At 34.3% G+C, this 12,185-nt stretch overlaps 1 long non-coding RNA gene across 1 annotated transcript in view; it reads left to right on the forward strand.

Moving 5' to 3' along the window:
* The first annotated feature begins 393 nt into the window (after positions 1-393).
* LOC141553540 (uncharacterized) overlaps positions 394-12,185 on the forward strand; it is a 137,075-nt gene continuing 125,283 nt past the window's right edge. Inside the window, exon 1 of the long non-coding RNA XR_012485509.1 lies at positions 394-503. This is a non-coding gene — a long non-coding RNA (uncharacterized LOC141553540). The remainder of the gene's footprint in view (positions 504-12,185) is intronic.

Genomic DNA, 12,185 nt, shown 5'->3' on the forward strand with positions numbered 1-12,185 from the left:
GAATAGAACAAAAATCTGGTAGTTTGGATTTTTTTTTCTTTTTAAAATTTTTAGCCTGCTCTGCTAGACTTGTGCAGACAAAAAGATTATATGCCTTACTTTCAACAAAAGATGATTTTAGAGGCAGATATTCTCAAGAAAACAAAATCAAAAGGGATAAGAATAGAAAGACAGAATATATTAAATTTCTTTTAGCCCCACCTACCTTGTTTCCTGGCATAATTTGCTCCATAGAAGAGCTTCTGAAGATGTGGCATGACCATTTGAAGACTTGTAAATATCTTTTAAAAGCCCACCTTTACTTTTTTGAGTAACAAACATTCTCATTTTCTTAACTGTTCTTATCTAACATTCCAGAAGCTCTAGATTCCCATGACAACCATTGAAGCTATTAGGGGGAAATTATGTTGATAAGAAAAAAAAAATATATTATTCATTCCTTTCTCAAAATTGAGGAGAGGCAAGAGGGCTCAGAGAATTCTTGCAAGGGAGAAAAGAAAAATGTGAGTCAACACAAGATACTTTTGTCTAACATTTGTTAAAGGGACAGAATCTCCTTTAGAATTAGAATACTTGAAGTTGAAGAGATGTCCTCAAAGCAAATGGAATTATAGAGCCTTTATGCTATTTTAACTTTCAGTAAAAGGACAGCTAAGTGGCATAGTGGATAGAGTAACAAGACTGGAGTCATGAAGACTCATCTTCCTGAGTTCAAATCCAGCCTCAGATAATGAATGTGTGAACTTAACCCCAATTGCCTTGATTTCTCTATTTGTAAAGAGCTGAAGAAGAAAATGGCAAACCATTCCAGTTGTTTGTCCTTTGTGCATGAGGACAAGCCTCATGTGGCATGAGGACCAAATGTCATCACAATATTAAGATTGATGTAGTGTCTGGCTCTGGCTGTTCATACAAATACAAGCTCAAAAGACTCTACCACAAAAATCCAAGTAGTTCAATTTTCTGGCATGAGACCTTAGTTACATTCAGTTTTTTTTTTTTAATTTAATTTATTGAAAAAATAACAGAATAGAAACTAATAAAATTGGAAAAGGAAAACAAAACAAAACAGAACAGAACATTGTCCAGTGCCCAACAGAACATCAGGGAGGATTCAAAATATATAACATAAATTACCAGTTTGAGAAAAGATATATAATAGTAGAAGAAATAATATTCATGAGATATGCATCTTTTCTTTGCTTTCTTATAAGTTATTCTTTTGTTCTCTGCTGTGAACTCTTGTTTTTTTTTTTTATTTTCTTTTCCCCCTAGCTTCCCCAAGCAGGCTGTAGTTAAGCACAGATATACACATACACACACACATGCCACATACATATTTTCATACATACTCAAATATACATATATTTATAAACACACATGCTTTCAGCAACATGCATACATATTACATATACTCAAACACACACAGATACACACATACATGTATTTGCCCATATATATAAACATGCATCCAAGATAATATTAGTATGGCTGACATACTTTTCTATTCCTGCTAACTTTTCTGCTTTAATTCTACTCCTTAACTTGCCTTACTATTTTTTTTACTTAATAATTATTATATATATATATTTTATAATATTATCCCTTGTATTCATTTTTCCAAATTATCCCCCCCTCCCTCTATTCCCTCCCCCCGATGACAGGCAATCCCATACATTTTACATGTGTTACAATATAGTCTAGGTACAATACATGTGTGTGAATATCATTTTCTTGTTGCACAATAAACATTAGAATCCGAAGGTACATGCAACCTGAGCAGACAGATATTAGTGCTAACAATTTACATTCACTTCCCAGTGTTTCTTCTCTGGGTGTAGCTACCTCTGTCCATCATTGATCAACTGGAAGTGAGTTGGTTTTTCTTTATGTTGAAGATTTCCACTTCCATCAGAATACATCCTCATACAGTATTGTTGTTGAAGTGTACAGTGATCTTCTGGTTCTGCTCATTTCACTCAGCATCAGTTGATTTAAGTCTCTCCAGGCCTCTCTGTATTCCTGCTGATGGTCATTTCTTACAGAGCAATAATATTCCATAACCTTCATATACCACAATTTACTCAACCATTCTCCAACTGATGGACATCCATTCATCTTCCATTTTCTAGCTACAACAAAAAGAGCTGCCACACACATTTTGGCACATACAGGTCTCTTTCCGCTCTTTAGTATTTCTTTGGGATATAAGCCCAGTAGTAGTACTGTTGGGTCAAAGGGTATGCACAGTTTGATAGCTTTTTGGGCATAATTCCAGATTGCTCTCCAGAATGGCTGGATTCTTTCGCAACTCCACCAGCAATGTATTAGTGTCCCAGTTTCCCCACATCCCCTCCAACATTTGTCATTATTTGTTCCTGTCATCTTAGCCAATCTGACAGGTGTGTAGTGGTATCTCAGAGTGGTCTTAATTTGCATTTCTCTGATCAGTAGTGATTTGGAACACTCTTTCATGTGAGTGGATATAGTTTCAATTTCTTCCTCTGAGAATTGTCTGTTCATATCCTTTGACCATTTATCAATTGGAGAATGGTTCGGTTTCTTATAAATTAGGGTCAGTTCTCTATATATTTTGTAAATGAGACCTTTGTCAGAACCTTTGTTTTTAAAAATATTTTCCCAATTTGTTACTTCCCTTCTAATCTTGTTTGCATTAGTATTATTTGTACAGAAACTTTTTAGTTTGATGTAATCAAAATTTTCTATTTTGTGATCAATAATGATCTCTAGTTCTCCTCTGGTCATAAATTCCTTCCTCCTCCACAAGTCTGAGAGGTAGATTATCCTCTGTTCCTCTAATCTATTTATTATCTCCCTCTTTATGCCTAAATCATGGACCCATTTTGATCTTATCTTGGTATATGGTGTTAAGTGTGGATCCATATCTAATTTCTGCCATACTAATTTCCAGTTTTCCCAACAGTTTTTTCCGAATAATGAATTTTTATCCCTAATGTTGGAATCTTTGGGTTTGTCAAAGATTAGGTTGCTATAGATGTACCCTTTTTTGTCCTTTGTATCTAATCTGTTCCACTGATCTACCAGTCTATTTCTTAGCCAATACCAAATGGTTTTGGTGACTGCTGCTATATAATATAGCTTTAGATCAGGTACACTTAGACCACCTTCCTCTGAGTTTTTTTTCATTAGTTCCCTTGCAATTCGCGACCTTTTATTCTTCCATATGAATTTTGTTGTTATTTTTTCTAGGTCATTGAAATAGTTTCTTGGGAGTCTGATTGGTATAGCACTAAATAAATAGATTAGTTTGGGGAGTATTGTCATCTTTATTATATTTGCTCGGCCTATCCAAGAGCACTGAATATCTTTCCAATTATTTAAATCTGATTTTATTTTTGTGGCAAGTGTTTTGTAATTTTTCTCATATAATTCCTGACTTTTCTTTGGTAGATGGATTCCCAAATATTTTATACTCTCAACAATTGTTTGGAATGGAATTTCTCTTTGTATCTCTTGCTGTTGCATTTTGTTAGTGATATATAAAAATGCCGAGGATTTATGTGGATTTATTTTGTATCCTGCCACTTTGCTGAAATTTTGAATTATTTCTAGTAGCTTTTTAGCAGAGTCTTTGGGGTTCTCTAAGTATACCATCATGTCATCTGCAAAGAGTGATAGTTTAATTTCCTCATTTCCTACTCTAATTCCTTGAATCTCTTTCTCGGCTCTTATTGCCGAGGCTAGCGTTTCTAGTACTATATTGAATAGTAATGGTGATAGTGGGCAACCTTGTTTCACTCCTGATCTTACTGGGAAAGGTTGCAGTTTATTTCTATTGCATATTATGCTTACTGAAGGTGTTAAATATATGCTCCTGATTATTCTAAGGAATAGTCCATTTATTCCTATACTCTCAAGAGTTTTTAGTAGGAATGGATGTTGGATTTTGTCAAATGCTTTTTCTGCATCTATTGAGATGATCATATGGTTCTTATTAATTTGATTATTAATATGGTCAATTATATTAATAGTTTTCCTAATATTAAACTAGCCCTGCATTCCTGGAATAAATCCTACTTGATCATAGTGTATTATCCTGGAGATGATTTTCTGAAGTCTTTTTGCTAATATCTTATTTAAGATTTTAGCATCAATATTCATTAAGGAGATTGGTCTATAATTTTCTTTCTCAGTTTTCGATCTACCTGGTTTAGGTATCAGTACCATGTCTGTGTCATAAAAGGAGTTTGGTAGGACTCCTTCATCCCCTATTTTTTCAAATAATTTATATAACATTGGGGCTAATTGTTCTTTAAATGTTTGGTAGAATTCACATGTGAATCCATCTGGTCCTGGGGATTTTTTCCTGGGGAGTTGATTAATAGCTTGTTCTATTTCTTTTTCTGAAATGGGACTATTTAAGCAATTTATCTCCTCCTCTGTTAATCTAGGGAGCCTATATTTTTGGAGGAAGTCATCCATTTCACTTAAGTTATCAAATTTATTGGCATAAAGTTGGGCAAAGTAACTCCTTATTATTTCTCTAATTTCCTCTTCATTGGTGGAAAGATCCCCCTTTTCATTTGTAAGACTATCAATTTGATTTTCCTCTTTCTTTTTTTTGATCAAATTTACCAAAGGCTCATCTATTTTATTGGATTTTTCATAAAACCAAGTCTTGGTTTTATTTATTAATTCAATAGTTTTTTTACTTTCAATATTATTGATTTCTCCTTTTAATTTTTGTATTTCAAGTTTAATTTTTGGTTGGGGGTTTATAATTTGGTCTTTTTCTAGCCTTTTAAGTTGTAAGCCCAATTCGTTAATCTTCTCTTTCTCTATTTTCTTCAAATAAGCCTCTAAAGATATAAAATTTCCCCTTATTACTGCTTTAGCTGCATCCCAAAGATTTTGGTATGATGTCTCATCATTGTCATTATCTTGGGTGAAATTGTTAATTGTTTCTATAATTTGCTCTTTCACCCAGTCATTCTTTAAGATGAGATTATTCAGTTTCCAATTACTTTTTGGTCTATTTACCCCTAACTTTTTACTGAATGTAGCTTTTATTGCATTGTGATCTGAGAAGAAGGCATTTATTATTTCTGCCTTCCTACATTTAATTTTGAGATCTTTATGTCCTAATATATGGTCTATTTTTGTATAGGATCCATGAACTGCTGAGAAGAAAGTATATTCCTTTCTATTGCCATTCAGTTTTCTCCAAAGGTCTATCATACCTAGTTTTTCTAATGTTCTATTTACTTTTTAAATTTCTTTCTTGTTTGTTTTGTGGTTTGATTTGTCTAAATCTGAGAGTGCAAGGTTGAGTTCTCCCACTATTATAGTTTTACTGTCTATTTCTTCTTGCAGTTCTCTTAACTTTTCTTTTAGAAAGTTAGATGCTATACCACTTGGTGCATATATGTTTAGTATTGATATGGCTTCATTATTTATGCTACCTTTCAGCAGGATATAGTTTCCTTCCTTATCTTTTTTAACAAGATCTACTTCTGCTTTTGCTTGATCTGAGATAAGGATAGCTACCCCTGCTTTTTTGGCTTTACCTGAAGCATAATAGGCTCTGTTCCAACCTTTTACCTTTACTCTGTATGTATCTCCCTGCTTTAAGTGTGTTTCCTGTAGACAACATATTGTAGGGTTCTGCTTTTTGATCCAATCTGCTATCCGTCTCCTTTTGATGGGATCGTTCATCCCATTTACATTTACAGTTAAAATTACTAATTCTGTATTTCCTGCCATCATATTATCCCCAGATTATGCTTTTTTCCCTTGACCCCCCTGATCCCCCTCCCCGATATTTAATTTACAGACCCCCCTTGTGATGCGCAACCCTCCCCTTTTTTTTTTTTAGGATCTCTCCCCTCTCCCTCCAAGTCCCTTCTCTTGTTCTCCTTTTCCTTTTCTTTTTCCTCTCCCCCCTTTTAATGAGGTGAGAAAAAATTCTCTGAAAAACAAATATGTTAATTATTTACTCTTTCAGCCTCTCCTGATGAGAGTAAGATTCACACAATGATTCTCCCCCTCACTAAATTCCCTCAGATATGGTGTATTTTCTATGCCTCTTCCTGGGATGTAGTTTCCTTCTTTTTATCATTCCTTCCCCTTTTTCTGAAACGACCTCCTTCTCTTTACTACCCACCCCTTTTTTTCTTTCATATCAGTAAAATCAAATTTTCCTTGAGTACTTTTTATATACCCACAACAGAGTTACAGTTCTCAAGGGTTGTGTGTACCTTTTTCTGTTTCTCTTCAGTCTTGTGGATGTAGATCAAATTTTTTGTTTAAGTCTGGTTTTTTTCTTAGAAACATATAGAATTCCTCTATTTCATTGAATGACCATCTTCTTCCATGAAAAAATGCTAAACTTAGCTGGGTAGTTCATTCTTGGTTGCAGTCCTTGATCTTTTGCCTTATGGAATATCAGGTTCCAGGCCCTTCTATCTTTTAATGTGGAGGCAGACAGATCTTGAGTGACCCTTATTGTGGCATCTTGGTATTTAAATTGTTTTTTCTAGCTGCTTGCAGGATTTTCTCCTTTGTGTGGTAATTCTGCAGCTTAGCCACAATATTCCATGGTGTTCTTTTTTTAGGGTCTATTTCAGAAGGAGTTCGATGAATTCTTTCCACATCTACTTTCCCTTCTGTTTCTATTATCTCTGGACAGTTCTCTTTGATAATTTCCTGTAAAATAGAATCTAGGCTCTTTTTTTGGTCATAGTTTTCTGGAAGTCCAATAATCCGCAGATTATCTCTCCTAGATCTATTTTCCAGGTCTATAGATTTTCCCAGTAAGTATTTGACGTTGTTCTCCAGCTTCTCATTTTTTTTTTTTGTTTTGTTTGACTGATTCTTGGGTTCTCTGTGAATCATTCATTTCTATTTGTTCCATCCTGACTTTTAAGGAGTTATTTTCTTCTTTCACAGTTTTTAGTTCTTTTTGTAAATGCCCAATTTCGTTTTTAAATGAATTATTTTGCTCTATTGAATTTTTTTCCATTTCCCTATTTTTTTTTTTTGAGAATTATTTTCTTTTTCCAATTCAGAAATTATATTTTCTTGAGACTTTTTTATCTTCTCCAATTCAGAAATCCTACTTTCCTGAGATTTTTTAACCTTTTCTAATTCACAAATTTTGTTTCCCTGCATCTCCTCTGAATTCTTTATTTTTTCCAACTCCAATTTCAGGACGTTGTTATTCTCTATCATAGCTTCCCTTTCCTTTCCCCATTTTTCTTCAAGCTTTCTTAACTTTTTAATAGTCTCATCTAGGAGAGAGTTATGTGATGGGGGGCAGGAATTGTTCCCCTTTAGGTTGTTATCTGCTGTCTCTCTGCTGTTAACTTACTCGGGGTTGGATACCCGCTCTTTCTCTGTGTAGAAGGAATCTATATTTTTTCTGGCTTTTTTGTTCATATTTAAAAAATCTTTTGGGGTCTGTCCCTGGGGTAGGAAATTATTTATTTACTTCTTTACCAGCTTCCTCCCAGACTGGATGGATGCAGCGGCTCTTGTGCCTGAGCTAAGATAGTGCTCTGGGAGAGAGTTCCCTACCCCCTCCCTGGAAGTGCCTCAGAGGTGACTAGCATTGCTGTGCCCCGAGGGCGCTGTGTTTTAGTGGCTTCCCTGAAGTTTGAGATTGAACAGTAAATACGGCATAAAGCCTAGCCTATGAGTTCTGGTGGGGTGTGGATGTTGTAGCAGGTGACGTGAGAAGCCCCTGTGCTCAAACTGGAAGTGTCTGCCAGAAACCGCGGTCCCTAGTTCAAAGGTTCCGCTTCTCTGGTACTTCCGGATCTGAGTTCCACTCCTTCCAGCTAAGCTAGGCAATGTGTGTTGCCTTGGGCCTTATCCACCCACTTGTCAATCTCTTAACTATTCTCAGGTGGTAGCTGAGGCCACACCCCCTGGTGCCGAGATCTGCTGAGTCACCCCCAGGGTCCTGGAAAATCTAATCTATCTGAGTTTTTTTAAAGTATTTTGGCTTTCTCTTCTGAACTGCTATATTATAAGCAGAGAAGAGCTAACGGCCTGTGCCAGATTCCTTTATCTCAGTGACTTCTCTGATCCCAGAGCCCTTCCCAGATCGATCGGCGCAGTATGCTAGCACCCAGCCGTCTGTGCTGGTCTCTCTTCTTCCTCCCGTGGGAACTGACCTTTTCTGTTGAAACTCCAGATTCTCTTCAGCTGGTAAGTCGTTCTTCCAGTCCTTGTGGTATCTATCAGTCCAGGGCTATTTGTGAGGCTGATTTATCTAATTGGTTGTGAGGGAGTGAGGACGTTCACAGAGTCGTGTGTTTCTTCTCCGCCATCTGTGACTTAATATTTTCAAAGGTAGTAAGGGGCAGAAGCCATGTTTGAAGTAAGAACAGCATCTAAATTCTTAAAAGAGAAATTAAGAGAGCTGCAAGAGGAAATAGATAGCAAAACTATAATAGTGGGAGATCTCAAACTTGCACTCTCAGAATTAGATAAATCAAACCACAAAATAAATAAGAAAGAAGTCAAAGAGGTAAATAGAATACTAGAAAAGTTTGATATGATAGATCTTTGGCGAAAGCTAAATGGAGACAGAAAGGAGTATACTTTCTTCTCAGCAGTTCATGGAAACTATACAAAAATTGATCATATACTAGGGCATAAAAACCTCAAAATCAAATGCAGTAAGGCAGAAATAGTAAATGCATCCTTTTCAAACCATAATGCAATCAAAATTACATTTAATAAAAAGCCAGGGGAAAATAGACCAAAAAATAATTGGAAACTAAATAATCTTATACTAAAGAATGATTGGGTAAAACAGCAAATCATAGACATAATTAATAACTTCACCCAAGAAAATGACAATAATGAGACATCATACCAAAATGTGTGGGATACAGCCAAAGCAGTAATAAGGGGAAGTTTTATATCTCTACAGGCCTACTTGCATAAAATAGAGAGAAGGCCAACGAATTGCGCTTACAACTCAAATTGCTAGAAAAGGAACAAATTAAAATCCCCCAGACAAACACAAAACTTGAAATTCTAAAAATAAAAGGTGAGATTAAGAAAATTGAAAGTAAAAAAACTATTGAATTAATTAATAAAACTAAGAGTTGGTTCTATGAAAAAACCAACAAAATAGAAAAACCCTTAGTAAACCTGATTAAAAAAAGGAAAGAGAAAAAGCAAATTGTTAGTCTTGAAAATGAAAAGGGTGAACTCACCACTAATGAAGAGGAAATTAGAACAAAAGTTAGGAGCTACTTTGCTCAACTTTATGCCAATAAATTCGATAACTTAAATGAAATGGAAGAATACCTTCAAAAATATAGCTTTCCCAGATTAACAGAGGAAGAAGTAAGTAGTCTAAATAGTCCCATCTCAGAAAAAGAAATAGATTAAGCTATTAACCAACTTCCTAAGAAAAAGTCCCCAGGACCAGATGGATTTACATGTGAATTCTAACAAACATTTAAAGAACAACTACCTCCAATGCTATGTAAACTGTTTGAAAAAATAGGGATTGAAGGAGTCCTACCAAATTCCTTCTATGACACAGACATGGTACTGATACCTCAACCAGGTAGATTGGAAACTGAGAAAGAAAACTATAGACCAATTTCCTTAATGAATATTGATGCTAAAATCTTAAATAAGATATTAGCAAATAGACTTCAGAAAATCATCCCCAGGATAATGCACTATGACCAAGTGGGATTTATACCAGGAATGCAGGGCTGGTTTAATATTAGGAAAACTATTAGTATAATTGACCATATTAATAATCAAATTAATAAAAACCATCTGATCATCTCAATAGATGCAGAAAAAGCATTTGATGAAATCCAACATCCATTCCTACAAAAAAGGCTTGAGAGTATAGGAATAAATGGACTATTCCTTAAAATAATAAGGAGCATATATTTAAAACCTTCAGTAAACATCATATGTAATGGCAATAAACTAGAACCTTTCCCTGTAAGATCAGGAATGAAACAAGGTTGCCCACTATCACCATTATTATTCAATATAGTACTAGAAACTCTAGCCTCAGCAATAAGAGCTGAGAAAGAGATTCAAGGAATTAGAGTAGGAAATGAAGAAATCAAATTATCACTTTTCGCAGATGACATGATGGTATACTTATAGAACCCCAAAGACTCTGCTAAAAAGCTATTAGAAATAATTCAGAATTTTAGCAAAGTCGCAGAATACAAAATAAATCCACATAAATCCTCGGCATTTTAATACATTACCAACACAATCCAACAGCAAGAGATACAAAGAGAAATTCCATTCAAAATAACGGTCAATAGTATAAAATATTTGGGAATATATCTACCAAAGGAGAGTCAGGAATTATATGAGCAAAATTACAAAACACTTGCCACAAAAATAAAGTCAGATTTAAATAATTGGAAAGACATTCAGTGCTCTTGGATAGCTCAAGCGAATATAACTAAGATGACAATACTCCCTAAACTAATCTATTTATTTAGTGCTATACCAATCAGACTTCCAAGAAACTATTTTAATAACCTAGAAAAAATAACAACAGAATTCATATGGAACAACAAAAGGTCAAGAATTTCAAGGGAAGTAATGAAAAAAAATTAAGTGAAGGTGGTCTATTGGTACCTGATCTGGAACTGTATTATAAAGCAACAGTCACCAAAACCATTTGGTATTGCTAAGAAATAGACTAGTTGATCAGTGGCATAGGTTAGGTTCACAGGGCAAGATAGTGAATAAAAATAGCAATCTAGTGTTTAACAAACCCAAAGATCCAAATTTTGGGATAAGAATTCATTATTTGACAAAAACTGCTGGGAAAACTGGAAATTAGTATGGCAGAAACTAGGCATGGACCCACATTTAACACCACATACTAAGATTAGATCAAAATGGGTACAAGATTTAGGCATAAAGAACGAAATCATAAATAAATTGGAGGAACAGGGGATGGTTTACCTCTCAGACTTGTGGAGGAGGAAGGAGTTTGTGTCTAAGGGAGAACTAGAGACCATTATTGATCACAAAATAGAAAATTTTGATTACACCAAATTAAAAAGTTTCTGCACAAACAAAATTAATGCAAACAAGATTAGAAGGGAAGTAACAAATTGGGATAACATTTTTACAGTTAAAGGTTCTGATAAAGGCCTCATCTCCAAAATATACAGAGAATTGACTTTAATTTCTAAGAAATCAAGCCATTCTCCAATTGATAAATGGTCAAAGGATATGAACAATTTTCAGATGATGAAATTAAAACTACTTGGCCTAGAATTTTTTGGAACTGTAGCTGTTCATATAATCTCATCTTTAAGGTATGGGGACAGTAATGCAAAATTATTTATTTATTTATCTATCTATCTATTTATTTATTTATTTATTAGTTAATGTGATGTTATTTTATTTTATTTTTTTAATTTTTTAAACTACTACAATTCTACTTTTTTTTCCCCTTCCTCCCCCAACCCCCTCGGAATAGATTTGAAAAGATAACTAATTAAGTCCTAATCTCAAAAGTCTGATTATATTACAGGGATCTTTATTTTCTCCCATTTGGATAGAATCTTACAGAGACCAATTATTATATAAATATGTTTATACATATTGGATTTAACATGTATTTTAACATGTTAAACACATATTGAATTGCTTGCCACCTAGGGGAGGATGGTGGAAGAGAAGGAAATCTGAAACACAAGGCTATGCAAAGGTCAATGTTGGAAATTATCTGTGCATATGTTTTGAAAATAAAAAGCTTTACTTAAAAAAAGACTATCTCCTTTTCTAGTTATTTAAATTTTTTCATAATTTTCTTGTTTTCCTTGAATTGTTATTACTTATTATTTTTTAGTTTTACTCAATGTCTCTCATTTGATTTTTAAATTCTTTTTTGACTTCTATACTTTCTCTCAGGAGAGGGAGTTATTTAACATTACTATTTGGAGTAGAAAAATCTTTTTTTTTATTTCATTGTCTTCTGAAAATGAATCCTGATCTTTTATATTCCCATAGTAAGTTTCTATTGTTTAATTCTTTCTTCTTTGCTGGTTCTTTGTTTGTTTGTTGTTTGTTTTGTTTTATTTTTAAATGAGAAGTATTAGTGTATGCCCTTCTAATGAAGGGGTGGGAAGATGGTGCCTCTAGCTTCACTTCAACTCCCCCCTCTTACCTGGAACCCCAAA

This window comes from Sminthopsis crassicaudata, chromosome 2 (assembly GCF_048593235.1).
Source record: "Sminthopsis crassicaudata isolate SCR6 chromosome 2, ASM4859323v1, whole genome shotgun sequence".
Taxonomy (NCBI): Eukaryota; Metazoa; Chordata; class Mammalia; order Dasyuromorphia; family Dasyuridae; genus Sminthopsis; species Sminthopsis crassicaudata.